This window comes from Drosophila hydei, unplaced genomic scaffold (genome assembly GCF_003285905.1).
Source record: "Drosophila hydei strain 15085-1641.00,03,60 unplaced genomic scaffold, DhydRS2 tig00000001-arrow-pilon, whole genome shotgun sequence".
NCBI classification, from domain to species: Eukaryota; Metazoa; Arthropoda; class Insecta; order Diptera; family Drosophilidae; genus Drosophila; species Drosophila hydei.
The window spans coordinates 7085528-7098474 of NW_022045643.1; positions in this window are offsets into that span (position 1 = coordinate 7085528).

The window sequence follows — 12947 nt, forward strand, 5'->3', positions numbered from 1 at the left end:
TCAGCCCATTCGAATTTCTTTTATATATAGTCCCAAAAGGTTTCAGTTCATTTAACTCCTTTTTTTTAAAAAAAAACCAATCAAAATATATTTCGATAAAGCAAAAGAAACTTTCTTCCAAGAATTAAGTTAGCAACTATTTAACTGTGTATGTATGTGTGTGTCTGTAGGTGAGGCTTTTAATTGAAAGCATTAAAAATATATAATGAAACATGAAAAAACCTAAAACTCTTAGCAAATTCTAACAAACTCAAAGTAAAATTAAATTAATTATAAATTAAACCAAATCAAACATTTAAAATTAGTTTAATATACTTAAAACAAATTACAAATAATATTAATAAATAATTGAGCTTGTATGTATGTATAATAAATTTATTATGATTATTATTACAATTATTATGATTATAATTATGGTGTTGACTATTTGAATTGTATTTTTAGCATTTATTTCTAATAGTTTAAGTTCTCAAAATTTAATTTACGACAAAAACAAAATAAACACAAAAATATTGTTAAAGAAAAATTAAAAAAAGTAAAAGAAAAGCCTAACCCAAATCAACTTCAAACGAATCCAATGCAAAATATTCAACATGATGAGTTTAGTTAACAAAACTTGAAATTAAATTTACAACAATTAAAAATAAACAACATGTTTTGGCCACTAGAGCCAGATCCTGTAGCGATATTCTAAATGAACAAAAAAGAAAAAAGAAAAGAAAAACAAAAATGAAACTAAATCTAATCTAAAGAAATTCTGTTTTGATTTTTAGTGATATTTAATTCGAATTACGACACCTAAAACACTCTGCCATGGCTCTGTGTCTAAACAGAACAACAAACAAACAACAAAGAAAACTATATATAAAAACGAAAAATTAATAATATAATAAATAATGAAATCTGTTTACTTCCACAACAACAAAATGCGCCAGTATTCATTTTCTTTTATTGACTTTGAGGCACAGATCGAAATTGTTCAGCGAGAGAGTGCGAGAGAGAGAGAGCTGAAACTAACGGAAATTCCCATCATACATCATCAGCTATATAAAACTAGCTGCGAGATCTATACTAAATATATATACATATATATCTGTATATCTGTATAAAGTACATATACAGATAACACTCGCTATTTGTATAGAGCGTTTTTTTTCTCTCATTTTTTTGTGTGATATAGTCGGGTCGTTTGGTTACGTTTACTTATATACTTATACTTACTTACCTACATATTGAATATCAGCGGCTGTAATTTGTTTTAGCCATACCCCACAGATGTTGCACTTTATTGCCAGCTTCACACACTCATCTACAAATATGGCTAGATTCATTTGCATGCGTCTAGCTTAGTCATATGGCGTATATATGTTATTTACCTGCTCTCAGACTTAGCATAGGTCTTTAGTCCAGTCAGCTGTGAAGGCGACCACTGATTGGCTATAATCATATTCTAAATTGTTAGCCAGCAAAGCTTGGCTTAAAGTTAATTTATTATTGTGCTCGTTACAATATTTAATTTTATTAATATATTTTATTTGAATTCATTTTATTTATGTTTAAATATATTTAAATATATATATTTAATAAATATATATTTCTTAAATAATTTGGTGCAGATTTCCTTAACAAATTTTCGCAGTTTATCCAAGAAGACTTGACCTTTTACTATATTCTATGTCAATGAAAAATGACCGTTTTGGTTATATTAATTTTATTAGTATTTATGAATTGGATTGAAGAAGAAAAGGTAACATAGTCTATAAAATAGAAGCAGCAGCAACAAAGTGCTTAGATCTTTCGCTTTTTATTTCTCTATCCCTCAATCCGTAGGCAGCTGACCTTTCATCTGTCAGTCTATAGCTGCTTAAGGCTTGACGTTAATCAAATATATTTCTTATATTCTCATAAAGCCGATTAAAAACTATATTTAATTTCAGTTTTTTATACATCTCAAAGCTTTTAAGAGGGGAATTTAATACATACGCTTTTCATTTAAGTATATACAAAGTAGGAGGCTTTCCTCTTCTAAGAATGGCTACAAATATAAATATTACTAAACTACATTCTTTCACTATGTTGTGCTGTAAGCACGGCTCGTCACGGTATTCCGGGTAGCTGCTAGTTGGGTACTTCCGACTTAAGCACTTTTACTTTTCTTTTGTTATTTCTGTCTTTCTTTATATGTTTAATACTTTTTTCATAGATTTGTATATATAAGAAATAAAAATAAATGTAATATGAAGAAGCGGCTAATAACACCAATCGGTAGACGGTGACCCAAGTCACAACATTGGTAATTTAATTATTTTATTATTCTCACTTATTTAAGTTTATTTTATAATTTATTAAGTTTTTAATCAATAATTATGCGCCCGTTCACGAAGTCTATGACTAGCTTTACATATTTTCCCAAAGAAAAGGCGCTATAAATTAGATACAATTTAGCTAGATATTTGCAAATATATAAAATATTTTTTAGATAATTTTAAAGGTTCTACAAGGTTATTAAAGCGCACCTAGCTGCTGAGCTCTTTTATGCCTTAATTTATCGTTTCGGTTCATAAATAACTTGATTCATAAATAACAGTTAATTTATATTCATTTGATTTAGGCCTAATTAAAATAAAAGCTTATTCATATGAACTGTGCTTAATAAATCAAATATAATTTTAAGCAGAGGAGTTGGAAAATATGATTTACGAAATTGTTAAACTTTTTATATATCATTTTGTTGTAGTTTTTTATGATAAACATTAAGGCCAACAACTACTTAAATACAGCATTATGTGAAGACCTTGGCCTATTTAACGCGTCAAGTGTAAAGTGCGCGCATAAAGTCAATTCGCGGTTTCCTCTTTTGCAGCGTCTTCCATGGCCAACAGATCTTCCAGCTGTGGGCTAATGCGATATTCAATGTTGCAGTTGCCGCAGTTCGTAATCTATATGTATTATATGTGTGCTGGCCGTATCGATTTCAGCAAATCAGCTGCTCATTAGCTACGTCATTAAAAAAGTATGTTAAAAAAACTTAAAATTGAACTTAAATTTTTGTTAGCTATAAGCAAAGGCCGTTGCAATGCTTTGTTTCATTTTACTGTATTGCTGTCTTAATTTTGCCAAGTTACTCATTAAATGGAAATATTTGTGGTCAAAGCGTAGATAAATCAGGCCGAAGAGAGACGAATGGAAAAATGTACTCACTTTGCATGCTCACTCGATATCTATGAACGAGATAATCGCTGGCTCGCTGATTAAGTATACGCACTGTGGTGTTACGTTGAGCAGACACTAATATTAACTTCGGTAAGCTAGCTTTATGACGTTATTTATCACTCATACAGCTAGATAACCAAAGACAACATAGCACCCTGTATTCCAATTGGTTTATCGAGGTTCCCCATTTGCTTTGACTCTTTGCAATTGCATTCGTCTTTAGGCCTTTCAGTTTCGCGCGCGCGCGTGCGCCAGCGCACTCAGCTTTTTGATTTGGAAACATTCACTCGATCACTGGATTTCTAGTTTTGTCGACGCTCGACAACTTGTCGAGTTGGTAGCGCCCACACGACTGTGGATAGCGTCGACTGTGGACTGTCGACTGTCGACTGTCGTCATCGTCGGCGGCCACTTTTTGCGCAGGCGTCGCCGTTGACTGGCATTGCATTGAGAAATGCTACGTGGAATTTTTATGCATTTTGCATAGACAAACAACAGAAACTGAAAGGGGAGGGCAGCGCTAAGAAATACAAATAAAAAATAAAAAAGGTCAAAGTTGGTCGCGCGCGCGTTCGTCCAGAACTGAGCTCATGTACATATCTAGCCAAGGGGAGCTGCAATGATTTTTTTCGTTTGTTCGCCTTATGTTTGGAAAAATATTCCCATAAATATGCACGCTACGACGATCAACAATTATGCCAGCGACCAAAAACCGAACGTCTCAGCAGGCAAAGGCGGCAGCAGCATTTTTCGTCTTCTTATTCTTATTGTTTCGGTTGGTCAAGTGACTGTAACTGGAACGACAAGACGATACGACCGACGACAGAGTGGATGGACTGAACTGAACTCGGCCTGTTGTTGGTTGGTTGGGTGGTTGTTTGGGCTGCCTGCCTGCCTTGCCTGCTTGGCTGCATTGGCATTATAGCGCCGGCAAAATGTGAGTAAGCCAAGTGAATGGCTGAGTGGCTGGCTGGCTGAGTGGCTGACTGGCTGACTGGCCTTACCTATGTCTGTCTACTGCTAGCTAGACGAACGTTCCGTAACCGTAGGTTCCCACAATTATGCGCCTCGCTCGACTCGATTCAACTTCACTCCACGCTCCGCACTCCACGCTCCACACTCGACACTCATTGTAATAATCGTTGAAACATAAAGCGGCGGAAAATGTTGAAAAGCCTGCAAAACGTACGAAACGGCCTGAAATGTCTGAAATGTCTTACCTCACTTCTTCTTTTATTTTTATTTTTCCTTTTATTTTACTTTCCTGCCTCCATTTTGATCAAATTGTGCAATGGATATGACGACAGTCGGCATAAGGCAACTAGTTGCAGCTACTAACTATTTGCTGTTAAAAGCCGTAAGAGTCGGGAAGTGTTTGCGAGTGAAGCTAAAGCAAACTGAGCTGCTCTGAGTTATATCATTCAATGATAGTGGCATATTGTCCTAGCTGTCTGGATTGACACTCAGCTCTCTCCTTGCTTGCTGACTGCTTTAGCTGTCTATCAATAATCCTACTTGTCAATCTCAATGGCCTTGCAGCCGTCAGAGCCGGATTTAATTGTAAAATTTTCCTTGAAACTCAGCCTTGCTTTAGTTTACTTTCTCTCTAAGCATTCAATGACCTTCAAATTAATTTTTTAAATATTTTTTTATATTATATATTATATAAGACAAACTACCTTTAATTCAAAGTTGGCAAATCATAATCAGGTTTAGCTGCTATTAACTACAGAAATTTAGTTTTAAGCAAAACTTTGCCTCTACCTGCCTTTAATTGAGTAAGATTGCCTGTTGCTATTTACTCAAGCGACCATCTTTAATGGTCTTGCATATTCTAGCTAGCATTTGCTTAAAATTCAGCACTTTGCGGCTCTACAAACAAGCCGCACCTAGTCTAGTACACGTTGTCAGCCTCTAAGTCGTGCCAGATGACGCAAATCTCCGAACAGGCCAAAATACAGAGAAATTCAGTTGAACTTCAAGCCGGAGACTGACCGCAAGACAAACATATATATTTATATATATACATGTGTAGTTTCTAAGAATAAAATACTCATCAAGTTGTTGCGATATATCATCATGCCATATAGGTACTACAAGCTATATACACAGACATACATATATATATATATATATATATATATGCATATGCAAATGCGTGGACTCGAGATGCCGCAACTGTGATTAGGCCGAGCGCTGGTGAGGCCTACCTAGCACTGGCACGACTCAGTTCTCAGTGCTCAGTTCTCAATTCTCAATTTCCAATTCTCCGATTTATTAAACGATGCCGAACTCGATGACGCTGCCGCCACCGTCGCCGCTGCCGATTGCCCTAAAACACGTTTAATACGACGAGCACGAGCACGATAAAAAAAATTGCCTATGCATAGGCGATCATGATGATGATGAGAGAAGATTTGAAAATTCTGGAAACGTGTACGGATCATTTGGTAGCCGGATGTACGTACACGTTGTATTGGAATTTCGATTCGCATATATTTAACAGCTGTGAATGCAAATGACATACCTGAAGAGCCCTCCAAGCGCCACTCAATTATGGCAGCTGCCAGTCGCTGCTTTGGTAACGTTACAGTTGCTCGATCTTTCATATATATGCATATATATTATATATATGTCTATATATAATCGTAGATAGCATCTATATGAATATATATTGAGTGTTGACACACGATTTGGTAACTGCACTTGAACTGCGAAACACTTGCGAAACCTTCTCAGCGGTTGTTGTTGTTGGATTTTATTGAATTTTTTCTTTTATTTATTTTAGATGTGAAAATTTGAGTTGTTGACACAGACAACAGACCCTAAGTTAGTAATGTTAATGGTTCTGATTCCATACAGTGTGTAGTCTCTAGTCGGTAGTCTGTAGCGCTCTCTATGGTATGCTATGGTGGCAGAGCCAGAGCTAAGGCACCGGATTGCGCTTTTGCACACACCTTCAACGCCGCCAAACGCTTCTAAACTAAATTCAGTTTTGGTAAAAATGCGACAAACGGGCTCCAGATCAGCTTCTTGAGACGGGCAGCGACGCCGACGCTGGCAGCGACAAGGTATATACATTTCTACCTGTGCAAAGGTGTGCGTGTGTGTGTGAGTGAGTGAGTGTGAGCCACTTTTGCGTTGGTGTGGCTCACGACAGCGACGGCGACGGCGACGACGACGACGATGATCCGATCGCTTACCTGTGCCGTGCGCTTGAGACGCTGACGTCGACATCGCTGCTGCCGCCGAGCTGAGCCGAGTTTGTTACCTGATTTTCGGGTTTTGGTTTTTGCTTTGCGAGCGCGGTGCGGCTATGATTTCCCGCCAAATGAGAGCCATACGTAAAGATAAGTACAATTGTGAATTCTACGTGCGTGTGTGTGCGTGCGTGTGAGGCAAGGTGTACATATATATATGTATGTATAAACACATATAGAATCGGCATAGACAAGCGACTCGTTTCAAAGACGCTGCCTAATGACTGCGTTGCAGCTTATGTGTATGCATGCTTCTCTCTCTTTCTCTCTTTCTATCTCTCTGTGTGTGTGTGTTGCTATTGATTTTGAATTTCAACAATGCGGGTGAAAAATGTTTGAAATTATATTGTACGCAAGCTAAAATTAACAAAAGTTAACATTACCATGAATATACTGGGTGTTGCCTCTAAAAACCTAAGCTCTCTGTAACTAACATATGAACTAAAGCTGTTCGTTAGTTAATATCAACTCTATTACAAATAATTAATGTTGAATATATAGTCTAAGCTGCAGCATCAACTGCAACACCCTGTATATGGCGGCCATAGCCCAAGAAAATAATCCAAGCTAAAAACCAGTTAAACACACAAATGTGAACGTTTTTTTTTGTTTGTCTGCAAATTGTTGCCTGGTAGGCAATGGCGCACAGTTGACTTTTGCCAAAAAGCAAAAAATAAAAAACGAGAAACAGTCAACGTAAAAACCTACAGAAACTTGATCGAGAGTTAAGAGGTGAATTGAGAGAGCCGGGCGTATGACTTAGGCGGGTCTAAAAGTGCGCTATACCAGGCGCTAAAAACGGACAGCTGAAATTGGCTAATGATTAGATCTATGAGTGGGGTTGGACGAAAATGTGAATTTTGTTATAGTTGCTGTTGCAGACGAATACTTATAAAGACATACAATTAAAAAATATATATTATAATGCAAATATAAATATATTTAATATTTAAAATACATAAATAAAAGTATATTTAGATATAAAATTGAATATAATAAACTAAAATACACAAAAAACTTAAAATATTTTTACAGCATTTAAAAAAATATTAAAAAAACTCAATTTTACTTAAAATAGTAAAATACCATTTTTCAAATATATTTAAAATTTATATGCGTATTTATTTTTGTATAAATTAATTTGAAATATATTTAAAAGAATTATAAGGAATACAAAAATATGATTTTTATTAAATTATTAATTAAATTAAATTATTATTATTTGTGATTTTATTTTTTATACATTTATTAACAATATTAAATTTAATACATTTTATAAAATATTAAATAAAAAAAATTAATCATATATATATTTTATATTTAATAAATAGTTTATTATTATATTATTATTTTCTTAAAATAACTATTTTTAAAATAAATTAAATAATTATGTCTATTTTTTACATAAGCCAATATAACCATATATAAATACTCAAATTTTTGGCTTAGCTAATATATTGTTTGAAGAAATGTATGGAAAGTTTAGAAGACCTTAAGCTTTTTGAATAATTGAATAATAATAATCAGATCTGCAAAAGCATAAGAATACGAGTTCATATAATCATATGATATATTTCTGATAATAATCTTTGATCACTTGAAACAAATTTCTATTTTCTTCATTTTGCATATATTTCTAGATATTTCTGCAATTTCTCCCCAATTTAATCAGCCTTGATTACATTTATGTACACATATTTCATCGATATTTCTTTAATTTCCCTCAAATACCCCAAGCATAATTATGTTAATTTCCAGCTCATACTTTGATATCACATAATAACCATAAATAATTCAACATTAACTGATTTCTTATCTGCACGTTTATCGCTTGGCTGTCTCCCACTGAGCGCATATTTCTTCAGTTTTGTGCTCGTGTTTCATTAACCCCAAATATAACAACGACTGGCAGCTAAGTGCGAAGAACATTTCTCAATCAGAGCTTAAATCAGTGACTCAATTGTTATGCTAACCTTTTGCTGAACTCTCGAGTGGGCCAGCTTCAATCTATAAATCTTGAAGCCTCTTTGGCACAAAAGTACAGCACACAATTTGCTGTAGCGCAGTGGCCACGCAACAGCCAGCAGGGGGAAAAAATCACTTTTATGGCAAAGATCAAACTGGCAGAAAAAAAGGTAAGCAACAGCAACAACAACTACGAAAAATACGTTACTAAGATAGAGCGAGAGAGACGCAGACGCAGACGCAAACTGCGCTGCCGCTCACTGCGCATGCGTGGCAACAACGACAGCAGCAGCAGCAATAGCAACAGCAACAGCAACAGCAACGATAACGCAAAGAAATGGCCGTTAAAGTTGCCAGGCAAATGGCAAAAAGCAGAGGCGTAGCCAATGAGCAGAGCACAGAGGCTACCGCAGCGAACAGCGAACAGCGAACACTGAACAACGAAGACCGGGCCTCGAAGATCGAGACGATGACAACGGCCTGGCTACGTGAGCGCAGCTCTTGGCACGTTTTGGCGTGGCCGCCGCCCGTTGGCATCATAAAAGAAGTCAATTGAATTTAAATTTAAAGTACATAATGGCCACCAGTACGAGTACCAAGCATGCCATGAGCGACTATCGGAGGCGAGGCCGAGCGGGGAGCATATGAAACGTCGACGCTGCCGCCTTTCGAATTTCACAAAGTCATCTGCTGGCGTCGCTGCTCCAAGCCGTTGTCTGTGTGAGCCTTACATGTGCTTATATACACAGCTCTCGCATGCACACACACACACACACATACATATACATACATCTGTGGAAGACAGCACGCAATACTTATACACATGATCGCTTGGCTGGTTGGTATTTGTGAGCTCTTTTGATTTAAACGTGCTTAAATTTAAAGATCAAATTGCTTTTGGGCTTTTTTCTTCTTCGTTTTTTTTTTTGTTCGCTTTTTTGCACAAGCGCGGCACAGGAATTTTAAATTGTAACCCAAAAATACAAAAAAAAGCATTGAAAACCGCAATGCACCAAAAATCACAAAAGCTTAAACAAAAAAAAAGATATATATATTTATATGAACAAATGATATATATATGCCTGAGCTAGTGAGTCACTTTGAATGTCGTTAGCTAGCGGATATGGTAGGCAATTTGCTGATGCTGTTAAGCCAATAGCAATGGATGAGTTCAATTTTCGTTAGAATAGACGCCTTCTCGCCCTCCGTTTCCAGTTGACTGACTGACATTTATGCATACAACATTCCCCGGGCTGACGACTTGAGCATGATTTAGTGCTGAGTGGGCAGCAACTAAGTTGAAAACAAAGCAACGCTCGGCACAGTTAGTGTTGACTTGGAAAACTTGACAACAAAAATTCAGTGGAGAAAAACAAAAGACTTAGGCAACGAACTTGTGTTTAACCTATTGACATTCGAATAGGAACCGCCAAAACGTTAACCTCATTCGCTTGCGCCCTGTCTTCCTCTAGCACCCACTCACTCAATTAACGTCTACATCTATCTACGAAAATTTGCATTGTTTGCATAGCCCAAGCCCCCTTCTACCCAAAAGCTAAGAAGCAGAAACAGACACAGAAAAGTTTCAACGTTGCGACCTCCCGATTTGTCTGGCAAGCAAGCGTGAGGTTTGGCTCGTTGATTGTTGTTTTTTATATTTCTCTCTTTTTTTTTGTCTTTTTCTTCGCCTCTGGGAACGTTGCAGAGAAAATATTTTACTTTAATGTGTGTATATATGGATATATAAATATGTCAATGTGTTTGTCTTTTGTGGGTTTTCGTTACTTGGGAACACAGCTACGAACTGTGGGCCGTGTGATCTTCTAGAGACCGAAGCGGCTGAGACTGTGCCAAAATCAAATGAAATTTGATTTAGTATTTGACTTCATTCTAACTAAGAGTCAATGCGGAAGTTATGCGGTTCTTTTCTTTGTATTAGTAGCGAGATTTATGCGGTTTTTATTATCTTCAAAGTTAGCTTGGAAGAAGTTTTTTGTATTAATCGATTAGAGTTCAGAGTTGTTTTTATTTTTATTTGTTCTGAAGTTCAAAGACTTTATTTAACTTGATTATGTTGAGAAAGAAAATTAGTTATCCAGTGAATCTGAGCTGAGTTCAGAAATTGGACTTAACTTAAATATTTTGTAACTTTTTTTAAGTTTTATATAACTATATTTGCGCATTGTGCTGGAAAATCTTTCAATACTTTAATTTTTAATGTTAGCTTAATTTTTGTGCATATCAAATTTGCTTAAAATAAAGGAAGGGCTGGAACGAAAGTCTTATTAAACAGCTGCCTTTCCTTCCCTATTATTATTTTATGAGAAAACTTATTTGATTAGGTATGGGCTGTCGTTCATGGTTGGTTGGTTTATAGTATGATATAATTTAATTTATACAATTTCAGCTATTCCTTCGACTGTCAATAATTACTTTCATTTATAAGTCTTTGAGTTTTGTAGTCGTTAAGAAACCGAATATTATCTTACTGTACTGCACGCTTTGCTCATTGTTCGCAAAGCATTTATATGATATTTATACATTTACTATATAGTAATAATATATGAGTGTAAGCTTGCTCTACAGATGCATCTATGCATTTATGGTCCACCAATATATGCCTTTAAAATAAGCAAATATTTATTGGTGTATAAACTTAGCTGTTTTCAGATCCTGTTTGAGCGGATCTGGCTTTTCTTTTTATTTGACGCAGAAACTAAAAAAAGTATTTAGTCTGTTAAGCAGTTTGACTTCAAATTTATATAAATCTTTATATATATTTATGTAAATATATTTTGTTTAAATATAGATTTATGTAGATTGGGATTAAGCTACAGTAAAAGGAATAGTGTTATTCTATAGTGTTATTCTATAAATAATATGAATAAATCTAGTTTAACTAAAATTATTCATATTATTGTAATTTTTAAATAATATTTGAATATATTTTTATATATTATATTTGTCAGATTTGCATCATAAAGAATTCTTTAACTAACTAATTAGTATGTAGCCAGCGAGATATCTTTGAACAACAATGCTTTGCATATGCAAAACGAGCAAGGAAAATGTTATATATAGCACATAGCTGTCAGTAAATTGTTGTAGTTCCATTAGGAGCTATCGATTCGACATTCTCTTAGCCAGTTATATCTAGATTATTTCCATAGCCAGCATTTCGAAATTATTAGTGGCCTTTGTCTATGGTTTAGCATAAGTCCAAGCGGCAACAGTCTATTGGACCAGTTAATAAGCATAAGCATATAAAATAGTGCGAGCTAGTTAACTGGTCAAGCCAAGCCTTTGGGCTCCAATAGCTAACTGAATATGCATAGAAAAGTTGCTTGAACCATATTTACTTGATCACGTCTCTGGTATATAGTATAACTATATATATATATATATGTATACATCTTGAATAGTGCTCTATGTTTAAGCTGTTCAGTATTCCGCCAGAGCCAGAGCCGGAGCCAGAGTCAGAGCCAGAACTAATAAAAAGTCATTAAACAAAACATGTTTTGGCCTAAACAAAGGCTTACCACATACATTTGAATAATGTGCACAAAGAACGAATTCGGATAAAGAAAAAAAACCCAAAAAGTCAATAATCCGATTGTGAAACAAACAGCAAGAAAAGAGCTACAGCAACAGCAACAGCGACGGCAATGGCAACGGCAACGGCAACGGCGACGTTCAATTAAAAAAACTCAAATTAATGAAATAAAAATAAAAATAAAAATAAATTAAGTAAATGTTGTTAAGGCGACCGCCCCAACCAATCCGAACCCGAAAGAAAGCAGCCAAAGCGAAAACAAAAAGAAAAAAATAAATGATAACTTTTCAGTTCGAAGCGAAACTGTACCCCCTTGGCGCTAGCTGAGATGCTGATGCCGATGCTGATGCTGCTGCTGCTGCTGCTGCTGTTGCTGTTGCTGCTGCTGCTGATGATGATGATATTAATGATGATGATGATGCTGCTGCGTAGAACGTTCAAGCAAAGCGTATGGGCCAAAAACAGAACACAAAAGGTGAAAAAAAACACCGAAACCCGGCTAAGGCAACGATCGATACAATTTTTTTCTTTTTGTTGGACGACGAGTTTTGGGCATTGGCATTAAAAAGTCAGAGAACAGTAACAATGCCAAGTCACTAAGACACACACACACACGCACAGAGAGACAGACAATGTTACTTTTGCTTATGGCAGGGAGACAAAAGACAGGAGATTGGAGACCAGAGCCACAATCAGAGAGGCAGCTTCATTTTCATTGCATTTTTAGCTGAACCTGAAGCTGTGGCTCTGGCTCTGACTATGGCTGCTGCCTCGAAGCCAGTTTCGCCCAGCATGGTAACAAGTTTGACTGAAAAATTCTAAAAATAATGCCGGCCGGTTTGTCGTTAACAAAAAATGAAGGCAAAAGGAAAGAGTGCTGCGCTCACAATCACAACTATCTATATGCATCTGGCTGTGTGCATGAGTGCGTGTGTGTGTGTGGTAACAAAAATAAC